Consider the following 10,460-nt stretch of genomic DNA (forward strand, 5'->3'; position numbering starts at 1 on the left):
TATACCTAATGTGTGCTTTAAAAGGAAAAGGGGGGGGGATAATGATTGACAGGAAATGTAACAAATATTTAAATAAAATTCAAAAATTAGGGGGTAAAGGTGAGGCAGAAGCAAATCAATGCACAGATTTGGATAATCTATAGCCATCTGCCTCAAACTGTTAGTGCTATTCATCTGTGCGATAGAAGAGCAGTCATCTTGTTGTGAAATATTTCGGCGTGTTCAAAAGAGAGCGCTAATAGGCATGGGGAGTAAGGACTAAACTATGACTGATTGCTCCATAAAGTTATGTAAACTGAAGTTTGTTCAAGCAAGCAGCATGCAGGTCTTTCCATCTTTCAGATTGCTTCTCCAGAGGCAAAGGCTTTAACAAACGTATTTTCTCTATTTTTAACCTTTATATCATGTTGAATCTTACTAGAATTAAGTGTTATGGCTATCACTAAGTTGCAATGTGCCTGTTCATGATAGGCAAAAGATAAAGCAATATAAACAAAACTCAGAAGTAGCAAGATTGAAACAGGTGGAGTATGATTATTTCTTGGCCTCTATGAAGCTGTTTACATCAATAAATAGCACCAGCTGACCTGCTGAACGTTTGGCTGATCTGATTTGCAGCTAGTTGATATTTGCTAGCAAGCATTACTGTGCCTGGAACCAAGGAATCAAGCCTTTGACTTGATTCCAAACTTATTTTCTCAGTCTTAGCACTTAGGCCTGTTTCTGGTGGTGGTGGGTTAGGAGAGAAGAAAGCAGCTCATGTTGAGGGGAAGAGTAAGACGATACATTGGGTATGGGTAACTTCAATTGGAGCATATCCCTGTCTTTCGGGTTGCTCCATTTACATGTTCCATGACACGGGACTTAAAAAAGATAGATCCTGCATACGTTTTCTGTGACGTTGGTAAGAACATCATTAAGGGCTATCCGCCTGGAGGCATGCAAAGAATCAGTGTGCAGTAGGGGACTACATACCATGTACTTGGAAGATGCTAATTTTAGAATGGGGTGTAAAATTCACCTCTTTGCAAGAACTGGTAAGAAAGGAGGACTGACTGATCAGAACTCAAGAAAAATGTGCCACTTAATTTCTAAGGCCACATTCCAATGCTCATTAGTCATCTACATCTTACATCTGCAGGCCTTTTTTTGATCAAGCATTAGTGACTATAGTAGTCTGCCTTAAAAAAAAAGAAAAAAAAGAAAAAGAAAAAAAAGAAAATAAAAAGGGGGGGGGNAAAAGAAAAAAAAGAAAATAAAAAGGGGGGGGGAGGAGAAGTGAAAAAAAAAATGCACATAGAAGCACTTAAAAAAAAAAAAAAAAGTCTACCTCACTTTAATACCTTTTGTGGAAACAACAACAAAATAATCTCCATTACCAGGAATCTTTGTATTTACAAAATACGATTTATAAATGGAAGGAAGGCACTTCTATCTCTCTGCCTGTTTCTCCAGTTCCTGTCTGTACATCTGGACCAAAGAAAAATTTCTGCCACGTGTGGTTGCAGTTTATTACTTCCATACTTGTCCTGTTGGAGGGTAAAGTATGTACTGAAAACCTCTCTAAATAGTTCTACTGTAAGAATAGAGGGGCAGGAAACTGAGCATGAGAGGAAGGAACGGCTGCCTGGGTAAAATGCGCTCTAATTTAGCTTTGTCATCAAAGCCAGAGACATGAAACAGCAGCCTAAAGGCCTGATTTGTAAAGAATATTTGGATATATGAAGATGCAGACAGATGCCTAGCATCACTTCAAAGGTACCCAACATAATGGTCAACATAACGAGTGGGTGTTTTTGAAAAGAGAGTGCCTACTTCTGCTTGCAGTTGTCTAAATACCTTACAAGATTGATCCTAGGCTATGAAAACTTCCTTAGCAAACAGAGTAGTTGTTGTTCCCAAACCTTATCGTTTATTATAGTACGTTTAGAATCTCCCCTCATTTGAGATGGTTTGCAGAAATTAGATGGAAAAAGTAGGAACTTTATTCTACATAGCTAAAGTAAAATTAGTATAAGAATCTATTTATCTATTATCTTTTATGTGGATGTTCTTAAATCCTGCTCTGAATCATCAAAGAATCAGCAGAAATTTGACATGCTGAGTTCTAGATAAATTTTTACTTGTTTAGTTACATTGGATTTTAAAACATATCATTTAGTTAAGCTAATGCAATATTGTGTGTAAATATGACCTAGCAAGGAAATATTCATTATTTTAGCTCCTTCTGAAACTAGGGACTTGTATCTATCCTAACTAATCCTTTATACCTGGGAGAGCAATAAGACTAAATGTGGTTACTGAGGAATTCAGTGCCTTTTAACCATATGCAAATCTCAAGGAATTCCATGTACACAAGGGTAAATATCTTCAGCAGACAAGCTTTATATTTTTGAATCCAATTTATTTTTTTTCCCTTAATGCTTGTATGTACCTCTGGGGGACAAAACTTCCTGCTACTTGCATGAGACTGGATTGGACAGGTTAAGTTAGTTCCAGTATCATGGAAAAATGTCCAACTATGAGATTTGAGGAATGGCCTCAATCTATAGATGTGCAAAATTCAGCTATATAAGCTATTAGCAAGTCTGCATTAGGGAATGAGACAGAGAAATGACCCGTGCTTTAGCTCATCTAAACCCTTAAAATAAACAGTATTTCTGTACCAGTCAGTTACCAAAAACTTCTTGCTTCTGTTACGCAAGCAGTGGCCCAAAGCTATCTGTAGGCTACATGACTTATTTGACCCTCAGGGCCCTATGGCTAAATTTTATTTAATTTCTATATATCATGCATATATCTTATTTTGTATACAATTTGAGAAAATTCTGAATTTGTTCTGTCACTAGAAGTCCTTGTGCTAATTCCAAAGACTGAGTCATTTCCTGCTCTCAGAATTCAGAAAGGAAAAAAGTAAAACAGTTTGGCCTTCTAGCACACTTCAGTATATTTCTTTATATCCCTCAAAGTGATAAATTTGAATTAAAAAAAAATTATTTGAACATGAAGATATAACCCAATTTGTGGTAAGTGTTGAGAAGCAGAGCATGCAACTACTACAGCTTAATTTAGTTGCTGGGTTTACAGCTGTACACTTTTGGTAGTTCCTAGGGTTGGTGTGGGGATGACAAAAATCTTAATTACTCATTAGGAAATGCAAGCGTCTCATCAGCTTTCTAAAACAAAATCTTTAAAGACAGTTATTGAATAGAATGTAACTTTTGATAGAATAAAAGTCAACAGCCTAAAAGGTCCTGGCAGAATCTTTTTTCAGGGTAAGAGGATGGTTTATCTTGACAGCTATGCTGCACTCCATGTAACATTTCTGAATATAAAATGGAAGTGAATCTGACTCAACTATTTTAAAAGTAATGCAAGTTATTTTTTCACACCACTTCACTCTAAAATGCTTCATACACTCCTTCCAAGAAATTAGTATTCCATCAAGCATTTAGAATTTTGATTGTATTATAGTTCAAAAGATCGTAAAGTATTTTAGAAATGCTGTTTGGAAACAAATTAATGTGATTTTGCTTCTTTTTTTGGCAATTAATTTCATGTAATTATATTAGAACTACAAACAGCAGGGTTTTACCCATCACTTGGACTGCATCAGTATCATTATGCATATAGCAGTCCTCTTGGAGTTTGCTACAAGGAGAACTGTGGATGATATGTGATGGGACTTTTGTGGTGGTGGTGTGGAGATTCCCCCCCCCCCTCTGCTTCTGTACTTTTTTGTTGATTTCTCTGCATCTGGTATGATTACTTTTCCTGCCTGATATATGACTTTCTGCCAAGATAGCCAAGTTAATAATGGGAATGTTCTCTCTTCCTAGCAGTAGTGGCCAGGACTATCTTGGGAGTACATGGTGGGTTTTTTTTTTTTCTTCCCTTTAGTGAAAGGAGTACATGAAGAAATTAAGCGACATGTCTCTGTATCCATTTCAAATGGGTGAAATGCTCAGATGGCACAGTGGTGGTGATGATTCATGTGAACCTCTAGAACAGAATAGAGAAGTATGCAATTCCAAAATATAAATGATTTTCAGTCTGTAGCCTTGCTGGAGGTGCTCAAAACTGGCAAATATTTAAACAATATTTTTGTGATCATAGCAGTGATAAATTCCAGTGAATACCATCATTAATATTACAAAATTAATTGTAATATTTCAGTTGCATAGTAGATCTAGTATAAAAATATAGTAAAATGAGAAAATATGCAATGGTTCTGGTGTTGAAGATGAGGTTTACCACATCATCAAAGAGTTACTCTCATTACTACAGAACAGAAATGGAAAAGTGAGTACTTTTACTATTATTGATGCATAGAAGGAAATTCAGTAGGACTTCCAAACAAAAGCAGTAGGTTCTCACATATTAAAAAAAAAAAAAAACTCTCCAGTGGTGCCTAAGTGCAAAAGATAGAGCTCATCTTGAATAAGATAGATATGCTTGACACAGCTTTTATCCTCAAGACTGAGAAGGTAGAATGAGGACAGGGTTCTAACTTGTCTTCTGCATGGGAAAAGATACAAGCTGGAATAACAGTTCTTCCTGTACAAGGCATTAGAGTATTGGTTTTACAAAGGCTATTGTGCAGTGCGAGATTTCAGAATGCTCTGAGTTTTGATAAATGAGTCTCAAAGCAGGAGCTAGAAGCAATTTCTGCAACTTGGAACAAAATACCAGCTCTTTCTTTCAAGTACACCTCGAGTTGCAGCTTCTGCAGCCTCCCACAGTAACCTCGCTCACAGAATGGTTAGCCTGTTTCCATGTAACGTGACCGCTCTTCCTAATGAACCTTATAATCTCTACAAGGTTGAACTGTACCTACATCAATTAACTGACTCAAATTCACTACAGAGGATGGCCCAGGACGAACATGCTGGCACTCAAATGGTATAGTCTTTCACTTGTTTTTACTCTGAGTCTGTAAAGGTTATCACTGAACCTACACCAACAAAATCTCCACTGCATTTACCGAGACAAGTTCAAGACTGCAATGCCTTATCTGCGTGCAGAGCACCTCATGCACTACGAGCACGACAGCAAAACCATAAATACTCATAGTGATAATGGTTATAATTTTGAAATGCTTTTCCCCTTGTGAGGCCAAATTGTGCTGACTCTCAGAGGTATTTCTAACCTTAGCAGAACTGCCTTCTGTAAGGAAAACAGTGTTTGTTGGAACTTACTGGTTCCTTACTGGTGTAAACAAAGAAATAGTTTTTGTACATTGAAAAACTTAAGTCTTTCAATCCATCATTATTCATCTCTTCAGAGCCTATGTAATGATGTGACATGTAAAAAAAAAAAAAAAAAATGTATTCATCATTAGTCTTACCTTGAATAGTTAGAATTTAGTTTCATATCCTTTGGGGAAGGAGGGGCTTATGTTTCAAAATTCTTTATATTCTTCAGATCTAACCTCCATAAACTTTGTTTCCTACTACACCATGCCATTTTCACAGAGGGCAGTTTAATAGGTATCTTTGTTGCTGCAAATACTCTTTTGTAGTGAAGAGCTTTTGTGTAATTGTGATGATAATACAGGATTAAAAAAACACCAGCCTAATAATTGTTGAATTACACCTTCCAGAATACACACCTTCCTTTGTACAGCACTTAACAAAATTGCATTTTTAGATTTCCTCATCTTTCTTACTCTTTCCAAAACTTTTTCAATTTCGCACCTAATATTTACAATTACAAATAGGTCTGTATAGGCAGCGATGTAAAGTGTAGACCAAAATGTCAAAGCTCAGAATAATCCTCGGTGAAAGTGGGGAAAGCTCTTAGTGCATGTGCTCTTTGCACTAGGTCAAGAGAGAGAATTCTAGAAAAAGTTCTGGTATTCTAACATTGGGGTTTTGAGGGTGCTTTTTTTTTTTAAAAAAAAATTCTTTCTGAAATCACTACATACTTTTTAAATCTGACCAGGAAAGAGGAGACAGATAGGTGGAATCTGGAATTGGAGTGGTTGTGCAGCAGTGTAAATGCTAGAGTTTTGTGACAAAAGCTGTATGTATATGCGTGTGTGTGTATAGATAAGGCAAAGGGATACAACAACCTACATAAATTTCCCTGTGAGTCTGACTCGCATAGCACATGCACACAGAGAAGTATAGTAGTAGAATTAGATAATAGATGATGACAGGCAATATCAGCCCTTCCTGTCATATCAGATATACAACCTGCAGAATGTGGAATGTTTCATGTCAGGATTTCCCAATTTCTATTTAGATGTCTAGATTAAAGAATATATATAGTGGAAGGCCATGCGCTTACATTTCAAACTTGGCTCAATATAAATCTTATCATTGATTTTTGGCAGCGCTAAGATTGCTACTAGAGAAAGTAAGGAGAAGAGATGAAATGCAGATATATATGGAACAATGGAAAAGATCAAGTGTATGGTCACATGCTAAGCTATGACTGCACATGTGATTATTTTTTTCTTAATTTAAATAATTCACTTTTTTTTTTAAAAAAAAGTACATACTACAACTCAAACAGGACTTTATACAAAAATTACTGGCAATACATGTTTTCCAGGTTCAAAAACACAGCCAGGTTCAAGACAAACCAGATTTGAATAAATATGAGATGGATACAACTTAGTAAAGATGCTTCAAATTAAAAGCATATTTGGTTATGTATTTTATCGCATTGAAAAGAAGTAATGGCATTGAATAAGGCCCTTTATGCATAAGAATCTAATAAATGGAGTAAATGGAGATAGCCTTGCAGATGGAAACCAAGGCTTTGTACTTCCTGGAAGACTGATGTGTAGAAAAAAAAAATGTATTATGTACGCAAGTAGGTAGCTACTTTCTAGCCATAAAATCTGTGACCCTGGAAAAAAAAAGCCATAATGTCTTTTGTGGCACATATGTCTAAGTGGACATTAGTTTCAGATCTTGTAAAATATACTTTCAAAATTGCCTGCAGTCTGTGTGACCCGTACCTCAGGCTTGGACTTCGTGCTGGTGTAACTTATCTGGTGCTATATCTAAATTGAGAAATGATGGATGGGGGAGATTATGAGGAGGAATAGTGCTAGATTTGTCTCCTAGAAGTTACTTTTCTTCCCATTGAAATCAGAGAAAGCATATTTCTTCTTGCTTAGAGAATGAATCCTTAAGCAAAATTTAGATTTAAGTTAACTTCCCCAGCTCTGAACCTGCATGGGGGAAGAGAGGCATTTACTCTGTGGGCACTGGTTTGTACTCAGCAGCTATCGGAACAGCCTGCACGGTCAGGAACGACTCGAGTGACTGCTTCGTGTTTGCGCTACCTCTGGGACTTGAGCTAACCCATTTGAGTTGCACTTCTGCTTCACTTTGTGTCCGTATTTGCACAGGAAGCTGCCAGGCTCAGCAAACACAGGCACGTAACGTTACATCCACAGGAGTTTGTCTCCAGCTTGTCCCTACTCCAGATAGCACAGATTATGACACTGCTGTACACTGCACCCAGTGCTTGAGACATCATGGTTACTTGTAAAAAATCAGTATTTACAATGTGCTGTGGTTTTTGTTTGGTTTAGTTTGCTTTTTTGCTTTAATTAGATATATCAGGCAGGAATGCACCTAGCGCTTTGCCATTGGTGATGAATTATTATTCCATTGTGTTCTAAAAGACTAAAATTTAATATTTGCAATTGGTCTCATACTATAGTTTCATACAAGTACCAGGTCAAGCGTAACCGAAGTGCTTTGCTGCTTTGCAGTTGGATGTGGGAGATGTTAACTTACCCCATTTTGATCCCAGTTTTCAGAATATTTCTGCAGGAAGTGCGTAATTATTTCAGATAAGCTGGATGAAAAAATTCTGATTAAAAAAAAAGCTATGTCAAAATTGCAAGTTATTAATTCTGTAATATTTTATTTGGAACACTTTGGCTTCGATATAATTTTGTAGAGTTCAGGGAAGGGTTCTTTGCTAAACTCCCCCCCCCTCACTCCCACCATAAACCATAAACATACCTGGTTTTCAGTCTGCTCTACGGCTCACAAGCCTGGGCAGTATTGTTGAGTGTCCTGTTCTGATGTTTGTCAATCTCTAGCAAAACAGGACCTGTTTGATTTTCTTTGTTTCCTTTTCTAGCTGACTTTGACATCAAAGGAACATATTTTGAGAATGGTCAGAAAAAAACGGACAGTTCAGAGATGGACTCAATTGAATCTCTTAAAAACAATGTAGATATTAGTCAGATATGTCATTTAATTTCTGTGAAAGCATTTCTAAAAATTATGGAACCTTGCAAACTCACCTTCATCATTAAATCACTTGTTCGTCTTTGGCTACAGAGCTTAACAGTGGAATACATTTAATAGATCAGTTAGATTTAGCTCTCATTAAAGGCAAGCTACACTGGGTTGATGTCATTCTAGAGCACTGAAGTATTGGGATTACGTATGCTGTAGACGTTCAATGCTTCAATTGTATTTATAGAAGCATTCTCAGCGCATGTTCATTTTAATTCTTTATTTCTAATGTATGAAATATAAAAGGCAATGCAGGAAAACTGCTTAATAAGATAATACATATTTAAAAACCTGATTGTAAAGATCCTTTATTTCTGACTGTGGCTTATAACTGTTTTATGTGGAAAAGCTGGAATTTGAGTTATGTAGAAGAAAAATCACCAGTTTTTCCTTGTGATTTAGTACATGTACAATATTTAAGATAGATGCATCTAAACTGAAATGAGAACCGTTACTGCTTTAAATGAAAAGATTAGTAACTCTATAATACTTCTATTTGGGTATTTAAATAGATCTTTGATTTTGGGAAGTGGGGCATGCCTCCTACGCTTGCTTCAAAACAAAATAAACTGTTTTTCAAGAAGTCTTACCACCACCAGCAAGGTGACCACAAGTGGGGAATGCCTATCTATTGATGCTGGACCATGTCAGCTAGCCTGCTCAATAACGCCAAAGTGTGTTGTCTAAATTAGCACTCTCTCTATTTGTAGCATTGATGAAAGAGTGCACTTTGAACAATACTAGTTCAATTTTATAAAATAAAACTTCCACTGCTGCTGGAAGTCATCTGGTTTCTCTGTTAATTTTGGTCAGCTCTACAGACTAGTTCAGCTCCTTGAAAAATGAGATTCTTCACCAAAACACAACACACTTGTGTAAGTAATATTATTGACTGACGTGCAAATCTGCAGTCCTGAAAGTGGCATAGCTGCCTATCTGTGGGCAAATTTGGTCTGTTGGTTCACTATTAAGTCCATTGTTATACTCACTGTGTTTTGTTTAAACACATGAATTAGTATCAGTTTTGTTTTAATCTTTTTATCTACATTTAGAATCATGCATGTTCAGTGAAAATTGCAGTTTTTTTTTTTCATCAGGAGTCCTGCTTGAAAGGAATGTAGTCAAACACCTTTTGCAAAAGAAAAGGCACCTGAACCTAAAGATGCCATGAACCCTACTAATCCCACTGATGCCGTGAGCAAAAATCAATCCAATTTCTGACTTATTATTTTCAGTGATGACATTCCATTGCTTCTCTTGATGACCTACAATAATGATAAAAATTGATGTGTTAGTAACATGCAATCAAACTGGCTCCCAGTAAGTAACGAAGTCCGATAAGGAACTTGCTTCTTTTCAGAATTTCCGTTTCTTTCCACAGTACACAAGCGATGTCCATTGAGAATTAAAATGGGGAATTCAGTATAACAACACACCTCATAACTTTTTTTTTTTTTTTTTTTTTAGCAGAAGAAATTTTTCCGAGACTGGAGTACTGGAGTTTACTGTCAGGAGTATGAGTAAGAATTCATTGAAAATACATTTATTCTTTTAAGCACTATGATCAACAGTAAAACAATTTCACCTTTTTTGTAAAATTATCCTCGCGACATGTTTTTGCAATCTTGTGGCTTTTATAAAATTACATTGTTCCTGCTTCTTAATTCTTTTCCTCCATATCTCAGAGTCTGCAACTTTTCATGTTTAGGTGGGCATGTGCAGTTATATAAAACTTGAAGAGAATATATCAAGATACTATTTTAGCAGAAACGAAAGAAAATTGCAAGTTAGTTTAGTTTATACAAATCAGATGCAAATTCTGACTATAGCTAGTAATTCCAGCTATTCTGTCTTAAGAGATCTGTACAACACTCATATACTCAGATGCTTGTTGGTTACATTTTCAGGTTTTAAGCTAAATAATTCTCAAAACTGTAACTTCAATTTAAAAGTAGCACATAGAGCACAAATTGAAATGTTTCAGAGGTGTTACATCCTCCAGGTGCTGAAAGAAGAATAACTGGTGCCAGGTACAGCAATTACAAATTGCATTTTAATGGATTTCAAAGATGACTGGAAAGTGATACATTGCCAGGTGAACTTTTTGAAGAGAAAGCAAGCAATTCATTTTAGTAATGTTTACTTTATACTGATACATAGATTTAAAACATTAGTGTCATTTCCTTC

The sequence above is a fragment of the Rhea americana genome, unplaced genomic scaffold, assembly GCF_003343005.1.
Source record: "Rhea americana isolate MKP2758 unplaced genomic scaffold, rheAme1 scaffold_18, whole genome shotgun sequence".
Classification (NCBI taxonomy): Eukaryota; Metazoa; Chordata; class Aves; order Rheiformes; family Rheidae; genus Rhea; species Rhea americana.